General features: G+C 54.7%; 1 protein-coding gene across 3 annotated transcripts in view; it reads left to right on the top strand.

The window, feature by feature from the left end:
- Positions 1 to 15,202, top strand: part of HIC2 (HIC ZBTB transcriptional repressor 2) — a 29,092-nt gene that overhangs the window by 3,363 nt on the left and 10,527 nt on the right. The window contains exon 1 of one of the 3 annotated variants that reach the window (XM_074321277.2): positions 10,999 to 12,816. The exons of the other annotated variants lie outside the window; for them this stretch is intronic. The gene's annotated coding sequence lies outside the window, so the exon portion shown is untranslated. Of the gene's footprint in view, positions 1 to 10,998; positions 12,817 to 15,202 lie in introns of those variants that run through there. 3 annotated transcript variants of the gene reach the window in all.

Here is a 15,202-nt window from a genome sequence, read left to right as displayed (position 1 = left end):
GGCAGGGCAGTTCTGGAGAATCAGAGGAGTGAAGAAGGAATAAAGTTCAGTTTACCCAGGGGACCTGTGTCTCTGCCCTTTTGCTTGGCCTGTTGGCCTCTAGCAGTCAGCCCCACCCCATAGCTTGCTTGCCTTGCCCACTGGGGTTGAGGGCCACTGACAGGATCACTAGGAGGGTGGGGGCTCTTCTTCCTGGCTGCTCCTGCTCCCTGGGAGGCAGCTTTCACCTGACAAGTCAGCTTCCACCCCTCCTGGTTCTTGTGGCTTGGCTGAGGGACTCCTGAGGGCTGTGAGAGGGAACTGGACTTAGTCAAAAAGTCTGTTGGGTGACACTCGCTCTGCGGGTTACTCTCCTCTGTGTGACCTTGGACAGTGATTGACTCTCTGAGCCTTAGTGTCCCTGTTTCTAAAATGGGAACAGAACTTGAGTTTATATTCATGTATCGCTGCCCTCCAGAGCTTAGTCTGGGGAAGACAGACAAGTAAACAAATGGTTGTAAGATGGGGCGATAAGGGCTGGCACAGTGACAAATGGAGTGCAGAGGGCACCATGGGGATAGTGGTTGTGAGGCACGGAGGGAGGGGCCGGCTCTGGGCTGGAGGAGCGCCGTGGATGCCATCCGGAGTTCACGTTGGCTGTGGGAGAGGGGTGTTCATGGGGAGTCCATTCAATTTCAGTCAGGCAGGGTGGCTGGGAAGACAGGAGAGTAGTGGGAAGAGCATGACCCTGCAGATACTGTTGTGAGAAGCACCCACTGTGTGCCAGGTGTCTGTGAGGCTTTTTCACAAGCTTTTTATTCATTCAACGAAATTTTCGGAGAACAAAGACAGTGCCCAGCCCCTGTGGCTAGACTAATTGTGCTGGTCTGCCTTCTGGCACTCACAGACTTGCCAACAAGTGGTCGGTTGTGGGGATAGAGGAACTCAGTAGTCTCCTCTGACGGAGGGGTACATGAGACTAGGAGGTTAAAGAACTTTCTGGGGCTGCAAGTAAGCAACTGGTCGTTGGGGCTGGAGGGTAAATGCCTTTGACGCCAGAACCTGTGAGGAGGCGCCTGTAGTATGAAACCTGGAGAGGTCTGCGATCCCAGCAGGGAATGGCAGGGAAGAGAGCCCCCTCCCCAAGATGATCCTGTCTCCCCATTAGGGGCTCTGAACAAGCTGAGCCAGTTTGATTCTGCCTGGCACCACCAGGCTGTGCTTCCTGTTGGGAGGGGCCTTGCCCTAAGGGTTAGGGACCTGGATGGGGGGAGGGCTCTGAGAGGGACTGCAGGCTCAGCCTGGAGCCCAGTTTGAGCTGGGAGTGGCAAAGCAAGAAAAGCGGGTGGGGGTTGGGACTGTGTGTGGGCCCCCAGTGAGTTTGATAAAGGAGAGAAAGCCAGGAGCTGACTCCACGCTTCACCACAGGCCAGGAGGCAAGGGCCAGGGCACCTCTACCCAGTGGGGAGAGGAACCTGAAGAAACTGCCTGGGACAGTTGGGAAGGAGTTCAGAGCCCTTCCTTCTGACTGTCGGTTTTCATGTTTTTCATGGTAATGTTCTGTGTGGGTGAAGGGAAGGGAAGGTGGGGAATGTGGCCTTGGGGTTAGAGCAGGTCCTTCTGCCAGGAGGGGTAGCCCGCTGCTGCTGGGCCGCAGGGCCTTGCCTGCTGCTTGTGAGATGCGTAGAGCATTCCTGTTTGCGGGTGACCCACCTCGGTGAGCACGTGGGGTAGAGGTGAGAAGGGGTAGTGGGACATGGAAAGGCAGGTGGCCCAGTCTTCCCGTCCATCCCATGGCAATCCCAAGGGGGACTCCCAAAAAGCAGAGCTTGGGCTTGGCTATGGGGCGCTTCTAGGCTGGGGAGTTGGCCGGTGTGGCGATGGAAGGGCCGCTGGCTGTGGCACGGGCGTGGCCGCTGTGCAGACTGCTCCCAGGTCTTCCAGGCTGCTGCTGGAGCCGCAGGCCGCTCTCTGGGCAGCACCTCTGGGGGGGTTTGCTGAAGCTACTCCAGTGCCTTGAGAACAGGTGGGTGGAGGTACTGCGCCCATCACCACACTGGGGACTGGGCCTCCTGGTCTCTTCATCAGCCTGTCTCAGGCTCTTTAAGGGGGAGGCCTGTCCTGTGGCCTTTGCAGTTCCCTCCCTTGTGCTCCTCTGCAAGATGGTCAGGTCTCAGTGGATTGTTGTTCACAAAATGAGAAAGGAAGTAGGGTAGGTGGCTGGGATCTGGGACCTCAGTGGCCTGTCCCTGTGTGGACACCGTGGAATTTTTCTTGGTGATGAGCGTGATCTACACATTGACCCACCAAGTGTGTGCCATTACTTGTGCTGCCTGGCTGAGGCCTGCCTGCCGGAGCGCTGGTTTTCAGCTGTGCGTCTCAGGATCAGCTGGGAGCTGGCGGAGCCCAGCCCAGCCCAGCCCAGCCTATCTCTGGGGGGTGGGGGGGGGCAGGCATGCATGTGTCCTCAAGCTTTTGAAATGAATCCAATGTGCAGCCAAATTTGAGAACCGCTGCTTTAGCAGGTCCTAAGCCTTTGTTGATAACAGAATCAAGCAAGTGGTGAGTCCAAACAGACTAGTGCGTGTGACCTGGGGTAGTCACAAACTGCTTTGCTCTGACCGCCTAGTGGCATCAGGCTGATTCTCTGTTCGTTAGCAGGGTCTCAGAGAAGCACTCGGCACAGAGGGGCCTCACTCTTTCATGGCCCCTCTTACCTGGTTGGCAGTGGAAGGGACTCCAGGACTCTTGATCTTTCTTGGCCTTCAGAGACTGCCTGTCCTGGTTTTTGGTTGCATTCTTGGGCCCTGCTGGTCTCTGCGTGTCCTGGCAGGGCCTGACAGTGACATTTGGGTTCCTTGTGGCTCCCTAACTAGCCCACTGTGGCCATAGCTGGGGACCGCGGGACCTGTGCCCTTCTTTTTCTTTTTGGTCTCAAGGTCCCTGGGGGGGTGGGGGGGGAAGAGAGAAAGAGAGAGAGAGAGAGAGAGAGAGAGAGAGAGAGAGAGAGAGAGATTGAGATTGGTCCCTAAGGTTGGTTTCCTGGGCTGTTACCTGGGTAAGGTGTGTGATGGGGCCACTACCAAGGGTCCAGGAGGCATAGTGGGAGGGGGGCTGGGAAGGGCCCTGGAGGCAGAGCTTCAGGTAAGGCCTTCTCGCCCAGCCCCCTTTGCTAGAACAGAACAATGGGCTGTCCTGGGGTTTAGTTCCTATCTAGGGGCAGACAGGACACAAGACAGCCCCTGCCTGCTCTGGCAGCTTCCCATGGGAGGTGAGCGGCAAGGCCCCTGGGTGTGCTGTGGTCCAGGCTGGTCTCCTGGGTGAGAAGTGCTGTTCTGTAGAGAAGGAAGAGAGCAGCCTGGGCTGGGGCAGTGAAGGAGATGGGATCGGGAGTGGTCTTGGCTGGGTAGTCAAGGAGGAAGGGGGGGTTGTGGGGTGTCGTCACGACGTCCTCCCTCAGCTCCTTTTCTGCCTGCACACATCTTGGTGAGTGGACCCAGGGGGCTGTATTGAGAGTGCATGTCTTTGGGGGCGAATTCCTGTCTCAGTGCTTTTGCCTCTTCATCCCATCCTTCCCCAGGACCTCATTTCCCTTCCCTTTGGTGAGAGGTAGCTGATGGTTTCTGCCTGGCAGGTGCTAGAAAGGCAACGTTGCTTGAAAACTGGGAGGAGGAGGATTCTTGTGGAGTTCCTGGCAGAATGCAAAGAAAGTAGTGGCAGAAGAGGGCCGGGTGCTCACTTTTGGATTCTTACCCCATACTAGGCCTTGTGGGAGGCATTTTACATCCTAATGTAGTCCTCAGAACATACCCGTGCGGGCCCAGTCATTTTCTCAACCCCCACTGTACAAGTGGCTCAGAGAGGTTAAGTAATTAGTCTCGAGTTGCACAGCCAGGAAGTGGATAGAGAAGTTCTAAGAGTGTGAGAAGCAACCACGTGTGTGTGGAAGCCTTGAACGCATATGTGTGGGTTCCTTCCTCTGGGCAGTGCTTGGGCCAGAGGACAGCCAAGGTTTTCATTTTGGGTGGGATGGTGGGATGGCCTCCTTGGACAAAGCCAGGGAGTCCAGGTCCTGGAGCTGGAGCTGGAGGGTAGTCCCTTGTAAGCTGGGGAAGGACAACTATAAGCCTGCCGAGCAGGTGCCCTCCCCCTTCTCCCAGGACCTGGAGGGTAGAGAGGACTCTGGGCCTTCTTTATCCTTCTAGTCACGACTCCTTCCCTTCTGGCATGTGGGAGTCCCCTGCCCTGTGGCAGCTCACTCCAGGAGAGCCATGTGGGAGACACTGGGTGTCCTGGGACTTGGAGCTGGGCTCCTGTCCTTGTGTGGGCCAATGTGAGGTGCTCAGGCCCTCTGGCAGTACAGAGGGTACACGCAGGGCGGCCTCTCTTGGCAGTGGGCGTCTGTCTCTTGGTAGATGGGCCCAGGGGTCTGGGAGATCCTGGCAGTGAGGGGAGGGGCCCTGGGCCACCACCAGCAGGTGCCTTTCTCACCTGCTGTGAGGCTTCAGGCGAGGATGGGCTTGGGTTGTCCTTTGGCCCTGGTAGGTCACCCTGAGCCCCAGAGGGGTGCAGGCCTAGGGGAGAGGATTGTTTCCAAAGTCCCACATTCCATGCATATGTTGACGCTGATAAGGGCAGCAGGGCTGGCTTAGCCGCTTTGGGCAGGAGGGGACTTTGACTTCATGCCCCCAGCAGACAGCATGCACGTCCTGCTTCCTGTAGCACCCCTCCCCCACCACCCCACAGACCACCTCTGCCTCCAGAGCACCCAGCCCAGGTCCCACGGCCTGCAGAGGCCCGCCTTGCCTCTCGAAGCATTACCAGCTCTGTGAGCTCCCAGGCCTTTGGGTCCCATAATATTAGTTTGTGCCGGCTCTGCCTCTAAGTATTTGCGGATGCCATTTGAAATGGCACTTCCTTTTATTTGTTTGAAATTTGTTATTCTCAGATTTGGCAAAAGGCACCTTTACCCAGGATTTCACCATTTGGTGAACAACTGTGGTTTTGTGCAAAGAGGACTCTCGTGTCAAGACTGTTTCCTCCAGACCTCTCTGTGCCTCGTTTTCCTTGCCTGTAAAATGGGTTGGTAGAAATATTTCAGGTAATGGTTGTCAGCTGTTCTCAGAGTGTTTTGCATACCCCTGGGGGTCCCTAAGGCCCTTTTCTTAAAACTTAAAAGTTACTGGCCTTTGTCCCATGTTGACACTTGGCACCAATGGTACAAAGCCATGGCAGGTGGCCCTTGCGGTGGTGCCACCGTGCCCCACCTACCCACCCCCTGCCCATCAGTGCTCTGGTCCGAGGCTACCAGTCTTACTCCTGTGTCGTGGGGAGGTGATATAGACAGATGATTGAGTAGTGAATCCTGGAGTACCCCTCTTTAGTATTGTGTGTGACAAAATGGGGGTGCACCCAAAGCTCTCCTGCCGCAGACGGAAGTATGATGGTTGTCTTCCGGGAAAGCACCTCACATTGGCTTGGGCTGTGTGCTGACCCAGCTGCTTTCCCTCATGGAACATTATTTTTACCTGAATGAACGACTGACAGACAAGGTAGGGTTATTCAGACTCACAGAATTTGTCAGACATTTTCTTAAATGAAAAGTGATCCTTGCCACTTTTAGGAAAACAGTATTTGTTGCCATTGAAAGCACTGTCACAGGAAAATGAGGATTTTAGAAAACTTGTGTCTTTCACCGGGAGCCTGACTTAAAGACTTCTATAAAATTAGTGGGGATCTTAACACATGGAATTTTGTTTTGTTTTGTGTAATAAAATGTGACAACATTTGGAAGATCTGATTAACTCAGTGAACCAATATTTTCCAAATGACCAGGGCTTGATATTACAAAATCCTGGGTGGATATGCGTTTAGGGTAAACCAGTGGATTTTTATGTAACCAGATACGAATAAGTCACTAATGTAATTTCAGATTCTACGCTGCAATTTTTAAGAAACTAACTACTTGTCAAGTTTTTTTGTGTAGTATCAATGAAGAAGAGCCACAATTATCTGAACGGGCTATTAAAATACTCTTCCTTTCCATCTGTGTAAAGTCAAATTTCTTCATAGATTTTAATCAAAACCACATATCCTAACAGACTCAATGCAGAAGCAGATACGGGAATCTAGGTATTTCCATTAAACCAGACATTAAAGAGATTTGCAAGAATGTAAAACAGTGCCACTCTTCTCTTTGTTTGGAATAGTTTATTTTAAAATGTTAGTTACGTTAACATAAATGAGTTTATTATTTTTATTTTTGGTCAATTAAATGTTTTTTAATTACCAGTTTTTCTAATACAGTGACTGGAATAGTAAATAGAATAACACACAGTAACACCTACTATAGTGTCATACAGGCCTATAAAAGTTCTTTGGGAGTCTTTACTAACTTTTAAGAATGTAAACAGTTTTGGGCCTGCTGACAAGAAAGGGCTTTGGGCCCTCCCTTCTCCCCTTTATCATTTCCACCTCTTCACCTCCACCTTATCTTTCCTCATGTATTATTTCCTTCTATCTCTTCTCAACACTTCTTCCTGACCAGCATTTGCTCACCTAATAAACATTTATGAGGGCCTGCTGCATGCCAGGTGCCGCTGTGGCTGCTGGGCTAGTGGGACGCAGGGTCTCTAACCTTGAGAGCCGGGTTGAGGGGGCAGGGTGGGGGGCTGGACCCAATGGGAGGTGCACGTGGAAAGCAGCTCGTTGACAGTGCTGACATTGGCTGGGGAGGGGGCGATGCAGGGCCGGCGAGGAAGAGGAGGGGGCACTCAGGCATGACGGGGCCCAGCTGAGAGGTGGGCCGGGGCCCCTGTGGGAAGCGCTGTGCAGGCCAGCTCGCAGTGTGGACTTGATTCAGGTATCAGGGACCCGTTGAAGGCTTTAAGCAGGGGAGTGACTTGATGAGATCGGTGTTTGAGGACGAGAACTCAGGGTGGACTGGGCTCCAACTTGGCGGGGCCGGGGGCTGCGGAGGGGAGACGTGGGCTGGACCTCGATGTTTTCTCTTGGAATGGCTTTCGCTCTTCCCTTCTTCCCCTGCGGTCCTTGGGAAGAGTCTTGGTGTTCCCCTTTTGGACGAGGCATTCCCGCCCACCCCAAGTATGGAGGCCCTGCCTTGGTTTCTGTTGCTTTCTATTCATTAGGACAGTAACATTTTCTGGGCATCTCCTGTGGGACTGACCCCCCCCCCCCCAAGCCCTTGTTCACACATTGTTGCCATCTTCTCCCAGCTGTGTGTCCCTGCTGCTTTGTGGGGTGCCTGGGTCAGGTGATGTGAGGGGATGCTCAGAAGTGTCACACAGCTTTAGCCCCTCTGTCCTCCCTGGATCTAGAACGTCTCATGTCCCTCTCCCCTTTCTGTGGGACTTCTGCACAGAGCATGCCAGCTTCCTCAGTAGATTTTGAGATTGTGCTCTAGATTATTTACGGAAGTGTTAACCAGAGGGTGTAAATTACATGCACACACATACAGGCATAACTGTATGGAAACACAGCCCTGGCTCCCCCATCCCATGTAAGAAACAGCCTCCCGGCCCTGGACACCGACCTGTGCTCATCCCCGCCCCTCTCCAGAAGTCTGTGCTCTTCTGAATTTCCGGTTAAGCATTCCCTGGCGTTTCCTCATTGTTCCCGGCACTTGTCTGGATCCTTGAATGGTGGGTGGCTGGTTTTGGCTGTTTGATCTTTGTGGGCACAGAACTGGGTGCTAATCTCTATTTTGAGCTTCACTGACGTGCTGTGTTGTATTAACTGGGGTTCCTGTGTTCCTGTCCCCGACTTGGAGTGTTCCAAGGTGGCGCTGTCCCACGCTTCATCACTGCTGGCAGGAAAGGAATGTCAGGGTTGTTTTCAGAGGTTTTTTTTGGGGTGGGTGGGTTGCCTCCTCAGTCGCCCAGTTTTCACAACCGCCTAGCTCTACTTCTCCAGGCAGAGAAGTACCTGTTTATTTTGTTTTCTGTCTCTAAACCTACTTCCTTAATGCTAAACAATTCTTCCAGCATCGCCGAGAGTCCATGTTAAAAGGAGAGTGAAACCCTGTGCGCACTTCTTTTGCCAAATCTGAGTGAGCCCTCTGTCCAGTTCCCTTTCTGAGCTCTTGGCCGCTCCTCTGTTAGACCCTTCAAGTACCTGCTGGACAGATGAGACCTCTTCTGCCAAGAGCTGTACCTGGAGGCTTTTTGGCGCAGTGCCACAGATTGTAATATTTTCCGTAGCAGTTCCCTAATTTTAAAAATTCTGGTGGATGCCCAAGGTGTTTCTGTTTTTCCCCCCTTTTGGATTAAAAAAACCTGATCCTTGATCTTTGGCTTTCGCTCCTTAAGCCCTTTGTGTGAGGCTGTGGGGGTATGGGGGGGCTGGTCATCCACAGGGAGCAGAGGGGCTTTTTTCCTGCTGCCCAGCAGCATCCTTTGACCCTAGTCTCTGAGGGCCTCGTCCATTTTCTTCCTGGCCTCCTCCCTTTAATGCGCCCAGTTGGCGGTACCCGGGACCTGCTTGCTCAGGCTTAGCCTGCTCTTCTCCAGGTTTCCTCTTCTCTGCTGGGCTTGCCTCTAGCATCTGAAGAGCCCTTCCTTTGGAAGTATTAGACTCTAGGACTATTAAAAACACTATTGGGTTGTTGTTTCCTTTGGATGGCAGACACTGGTCTGCCCCTAATAAGAGACTTGAAGGTGGTCTCTAGGTTTCCTGTGGGTGGGTTCCTGGCCAGTCTGTAGAGTTCCCTCTTCTGAGACAGACACTCCATCCTGGATTTGGCTGCCTCCCTCCTGTCTTGTCAGTGTTCCGCTTCTTGTCTTGTGATCGTTGTTATTATTTAGGGGTTCGGGGACCTTACTGCCTGGCTCTGGTCTACTTGCTAATCAGGACCGAGACTGGGGGGACCCTGCTCCCCCTGCTGAAGGTTTCTGTGCACTGGATTGCATCCCGTAAGAAGTGTGCACAGTCATGAGTGACAGCTCCAAGGATTCTTCACAGATGGACATGCTTGTGTAACCAGCATCTAGACTGAGAAACAACCCCAGAAGTCCCTCGTGTGTCCTTTGAGTCACCCCTGCTCTCCCCTCACCCTAGCCCCTGGATTCTTGCTTTCCAACTTGAACTTATATGAATGGGATTGTACTGCATAGTCTCTTGGGCCTGACTTCTTTGGTCATTATATGCTTGAGAGACTCATCTGTGTACATGTAAGTCAGCCATGTGACCTTGCCAATAATCAACTATTTCTGACCAATAAAAGGCAACTTCATAAGGTTCAACCTAAACGTGCAGTCCTGCTCACTGCTGGGTAGATGGCAGTCCCCACACCTGCAGCGGCCTCTCCTGACAGAGCTGGGCCGCCGTGCGAGGGCTTGGCCGGTGGGTTTCCGGTGGTGAGCACCTTGGAGTGTACTTTCTGGCCCACAAGCTTTGCATGCTTTCAGTCTAGGTCTTATTTTTAAATATGACCTTTCGATTTCCGCCCCGGGAGATAATTATTTTAGTCTTTGTCCACGTAATTAAAACCTTTCATTACTGTCTGGCATCATTTTGTTTTGTTTTTTTTCTGATTCCCCTTTAGCTTGCCATCTCAGTCTTATCCCAGCCGGAGGGTCATGCTGTGGGGCTGGGCAGAGGTTCCTGAATGCCAGCTTGCCTCAGTCTTTTCCAGCCCATGGCAATGATGTGGGTGAGGGCTGCCCATCACCCTTTCTTGGGAAGGACTTGTGCACATTGAGAGGTGGTTCTTCCTGCTTTTAGAGTCTTTAGTTGGCATAAGAAATTGTTAGCTAAGGGCTGTTTTTGAAATTATGCAGTTGGAGAGCCTCTTCCCAGATCCTTGGGCCAGGCAGCTGCAGCTCTGACTCAGCTGTGACTGCCGTACCTGCCGTCTCCCCGGGGCTCAGGTGTCTCATGGGAAGGGTGTCCTGGGGCCTGAGATGATTGAGATAGCCGCTTCCAGGGGGCAGACCAGCTTCCCAAGTGCCCTTTTAACTCCTTGTGTGTGGGATTTCCACCTGTTGAACTGCTCGGCCATCCCTGCTTGGCCTTCATCCCTTCCTTGAGTCCTCTGCCTGCTACCCCCACCCAGAAGCCCCTGCCCGTGGTAACCAGGCTCAGCCTCACAGTCTCACATTCTAGGCCCACTGGTTTTATTCATCACTCTCTGGGCTTGTTTATTTGGGAAACGTGTCTTTCCTTCTGGGGCTCTCTCCTTCCTCTTGAGACCCATCGGCTGAGCATTTACTGCTTGCAGAAAGAACATTGGGCTTTCCGGGCGGTAGTAGAAAGCTTATAACCCACCCCAGTGCTTCCCAGACTCGACTGTGTATGCAAGTCCCTTGGAGTGAAAATGTGGGTTCTGCTTTTTTTGAGAGATCCCGGGTGCTGCTCCTGGTCGTTGGACCAAGGCCTGTGAAGAGCAGGACAAGTAGGAAGTGGGACTGGGGGTACAGGAACCAACACACCGGGCCTGTCTGCCTCCTGGCTGACGTGGCCCCTGGTTTGCACTTGTTCCCGGCCTCGTAGGGTTAGCTGATTTCTCTGCTGTCCGATTGGCAGACTCAGCCTGCCAGCCTCCCACAGGCTCGCCCATCTCCGGGCTCCTGTTCTGGCACGGCCACTGCTAGTGCGTCTTTTACCAACATTGCTCAGGCTCCCCACGGCGCAGTGCAATGTGGGGGACAGAGCCTGGAGGAGAACGTAGTTTTTGTAATAATAATCATAATCTTAAATTATTATTTCCCTTTGAGCAGTGCTCACCTGCGTCTCCCCAGTAGCACTCATGGTCTCGGCCCAACTCGGAACTCTTGGCCAGACTGTGTCAGGCCTGGGGCCGTGCTGGCAGGGCTCTGCCCTTCATCTTTCCCGGTGCCAGCCAGCCAGTTGTGCCAGCACCAGCAGGGGAAATCCAGCTGCGGAGTCCCAGGTTGTCCTGGCCTCGTTTCTCCTCTGTGGCTCCAAAGCCAGGAGTCACAGGAGGGTCGTAGGCCTGTGTGGGGGGAGGAGGGGAGGACCCGAGGCTGCTCTGGAGAAGCCAGGTGTGAGGGTCCCGGGGCCTGGTGCGGGGTGATGTGAGCCTCCTGCCAGGCTTGCCTGCAAAACGCCACTTCCCTGCCTCTTCCTCCTGCTGGTGAGCTTCCCACCAGCTTCTCACCTCCCAGCTGGGAGTGGAATAGATGGGAAGGCGATCGGGGCCCAGGACGGACTTGGCCCCGCATGGGCAGCACAGGGTCTTCATGGGGATGGCGGCGTGGGGATTTCAGGACAGATTCAAGTGGAGTTGGGGTGGATGCCCTCTCTGTGGTTAGGGTGAGCTGGTGGGTGAACAACAGGGCTGGCCCGAGGGGTGCAGAAGGAAGCCAGCCCAGGGGCCCTGACTACCACGCCACCAATGCGCGGAGTGGAACCTGAGTGTTTATTTCATAGAAGCTACGTTGGAGGGAGGTCTGGTCTCCTGGCATTCACGGAGCCTGTTGCTTTCCAGGAGGATGGTCTGGGAGAAGAGCCAGGAGCTGCTGGCCGCCATCCAGATCTGGGCTGGATTACACGGCTGGGCTTGCCCAGAGCACTGAGTCCCACCCACCAGTAGCCCCTGCCTAGAGGGGCAGGCCAGAGAGGTCACGGAGGCCAGGGAGGGTCCCAGAGGAGCAGCAGGAGCAGCTGGGACCCCCAAGTAGGCTGCACGACAGCCTCCACCTTGTGGCTTCAGATCCAAACCTCCTTACTGCCCTGGGGTGCTGGAGGAGCTGGGCTGACCCTGCACCCCAGACAAGGACACAGGCTGGGTGAGGTGGGTGGTGGGGAGCGGGAGTGAGAGCGCAGGTGTGCAAGGCCCTCTGTAGCTCCATGTGGGGGCAGCGCTGCTGTGAGTGGCATCCCTGCGCCTGCCCGGGAGGGAGCACAGGGTACCCATCCCGGGGGCAGGGAAAGTGGCTGCAGCTCTGGAGTCCCGCTTCGAGTCCGCACGGCCACCTGTTTGCTCTTAGGACCTTGCAGTTGCTTACCCCCAGAACTTTGTCATACCTGCCCCTGGAGGTGGAGGTAACTGCCGTGTTTCCCCGAAAAGAAGACCGAGCCGGACAATCAGCTCTAATGCGTCTTTTGGAGCAAAAATTAATATAGGACCCGGTCTTATACTACATTACATTATATCATACCTGGCCTTATAGTAAAATAATACTGGGTCTTATATGAATTTTTGCTCCAAAGGATGCATTAGAGCTGATTGTCCAGCTCAGTCTTATTTTCGGGGAAGCGGGTTAACCCCTCAGAGTCTTCTCCATATGCAGGCTGCCCTCTCACAGGGCAGACTGGCACCGGGCGAGGTGTGGCGTAAGCAGTATGAAGGAGGGGGCTCCTGGCCCTGTTGCGATTGGAAAGGCTTCACACAGGGATCCCCGGTTAATGAGAGAGAGGCCGGAGGGATGGCATGAGTGGAGTCCTGGGCTGGTGGGTGTGCAGGGCTAGTGGGTAGGTGAGGGCCAGGCCTTAGGCTCTTCCGGCTCCTGGGCTGCTTGGACCTGCCAGGCATTGTTCACTCTGCCCTCCTGTAGGTATGGAGAGGCCAGGTCTTCCGGGCAGAGGCATTGCTGCACCTCTGGGGCCACCCCTGGAGTAGCAGGTGACCACGGGGCGGGGGGGGGGGGCAAGGGCCCATCCTGCCTTGGGATTCAGGCTTAGAGGCAGTGCCAGCGTGGCGGGGGTCCTCTGACACAGTCTGATGTGCTGAAACCCCAGGAGTGTGGAACCTGCCATCCAGCGTTACCCCTCGGCCTGCCATGCCTGTGCCCACCTGGCAGTGGAGCCCTGTGGGCTGGATGATTCCTGTGTCACTCTATTACTTCTGACCAGAAGGTGGGTAAGGTAGAGGAACAGTCTCATGGGGGATGCCTTAGGGTGGGCTGGGCAGTAGCTTCTCCTCACCCCCCAGGATAACTCCAGGCCTCCTGACGGAAGGCCGCCAGGGAGGGAGATGGGTGAGGATGTTCCCAGGAGATCTGGGCAAAGAGGCCTGCCCAGGGAGGGGGTGGGGGGCCCTCCATCCTGGCTGGGTGTGGGCCTGGGGAAGTTTCCTGAAATCAGGCAGCGTTTTCATCAAGGTGCCTGCAGTGGCCTCTGTGAGAGCTCGTTCCTGCCCCGAGGTCAGGCGTTGAGTAAAGGGACAGCATTCTCCTGGGGGGCTCCCCTCATGAGGGTCAGGAGTCCAGCTGGGAAACCACACCCTGAGTGGCCCCCACCAGAGGGGCTAGAGGTGGGCATGGGATGTGCTCCTTTGTTCCCAGAACTGTCAGCCTGGTCTCCAGAGGGTACCCATTGTGGGTTAAATGACTGGAGAGTTCTGAGTGCCCCGACCTCCTGGAGTCGGGGCAGCTCCTGTCAGAATGGGGTGTGAGGTGGGGGGAAGCTGGAGTCAAGTCCTTTTTGGCTTTCTGCGTAAGCAAAGATCACTTTCACCTTAAAACCTCCTCTCATGGCCTCTGAAAGGTACAGGGCCAGAGCACGCTCTCCCGCTTTTTGTGGGGTGCTAGGAAGAGAGGCCTCGAGGTGGCCCCGTACTAGCCTCCTCATGAGCTCCTGGGCCGTATGGACTGCCTAAGGTGGGTGGGGCCCCTGGGATTGTGGACAGGTGGGGGCTCCCATGGGGTGTTGCTCCACGGGTCAGGAGGTCATGCGCCCCACCTCTGCCATCCTTGTCAGCCTTTTGGCTGGTGTGTATTTGGGGGGGGGGACTAGGGATCAAGCCTGCCTGGGGAATGTGGGGGCAGACCTGAGGGGTGTCCTTGGCTTGGGGCTTTGAGTGCCTGCTGGAGACACACGAGGGCTGCCCAGACAGGGAAGAGCCAGGAGGGACAGGGATCTCCTTCCACCGTGGTCACTGCCCTCATGAGCCACCTACAGTGTGCCCATGGGCTCATGAGGCTGAACTGGTACCCTGGGTGGGCTGGAAACCAGCAGTGAGGAGGGGTCGCAGCTATGGCCACGGATGGCATGTCCCTCCACACTGCTGGCCCCTGGTCTTCCTGCCTCCCGGGGAGGTGAGAGGGGAGCACTTGGGGCAGAGGCTGGATGTGCAGAGATGAGAGTGGGGAGAATGCAGAGCACACAGGCTCCTGGGGTGCGGGAGGGTCAACGGGGTGAATGCAGTTGGCATAGGGCAGCGCCCAGTAAATGTTAGCTGGTGTTGAGACAGGCGTGTCCTATCAAAACCTCTTCTTTCTCTCCTTTGGTTTGGAGTTAATCTTTCCCCAATTTGAGGGAAAATTTACATGCAACATGGTACCCAAACTTCAAGTGGCTCCTTGAGTTTTGACCAGCGAGTGCATTCACTTTATCCCAGACTCCTAAGAAGATAAAGAACCCATCTAAGCCCCAGAGAGTTTCTCATGTCCCTTTCCAGACAATGCTCACTTCACCTTCCACTGGCTGCTCTGATTTTGTTTCTACCATAGATTAGTTCTAGAACGTGACATAAATGTGTAATGCCACCCCCCAGAGATAACCTCGTTTAGTAATTGGGTGTGTGTGCCCCAAGATGTTTCTTTCCACAGGACGACTGCCTGGTGGGGCCTTCCATTCTGTTAGTTGATGAGGGTGGACAGGAAAGGAGCAGCAGAGGGGATGTGGAGATCTGTGGCCAGCTCCCTCTGGCTCAGCTGGCAGGGCCTAGCCTTCCCTTGGACGGATGTGTACTGCCAGTAGCATCTGGGCCCTGGGTCCCCCGTGCCTGTGTGTGTGTGTGTGTGTGTGTGTGAGAGAGAGAGAGAGAGAGAGAGAGAGAGAGAGAGAGAGAGAGAGAGAGAGTTCTTAGAGCAGTGTGCCTCTCTGGCCTTTCTGTGTGTGTGTGTGTGGTATGTGTGTGTGTCGGGGCAGTGTCTCTCTGGCTTTTTTGTGTGTGGTGTGTGTGTGTATGGTGTGTGTGTGGGGTGTGTGTGTGTTGGGGTGGGGCAGTGTCCCTCTGGCTTTTCTGTGGCAGGGGCCTGGAGGGGAAGAAAAGGAAATGCGATCTCAGCAAGGCCCTGTCCCAGTTCCTGGTGTCCCCGACCTGTTGGGTAGGTGGGTGTTGACCATTTTGTAAACAGGACCCGAGAAGGTGCTCCAGGTCTTCCGCCAGGTCTCTGATCATTCCCTCACACCCGTTGTGTTCACAAGTGGGCGCAGCTGGTCTTCCCCCAGGGACTTGTGTTCCTTCCCTTCCCTGCCAGGGTCAGCCCAGCTGCCAACACCACCCACTCACTCACCC

The sequence above is a fragment of the Rhinolophus sinicus genome, chromosome 9 (genome assembly GCF_057876585.1).
Source record: "Rhinolophus sinicus isolate RSI-liver-muscle chromosome 9, RSI-T2T, whole genome shotgun sequence".
Classification (NCBI taxonomy): Eukaryota; Metazoa; Chordata; class Mammalia; order Chiroptera; family Rhinolophidae; genus Rhinolophus; species Rhinolophus sinicus.
This window is presented reverse-complemented; position numbering and strand designations above follow the sequence as displayed.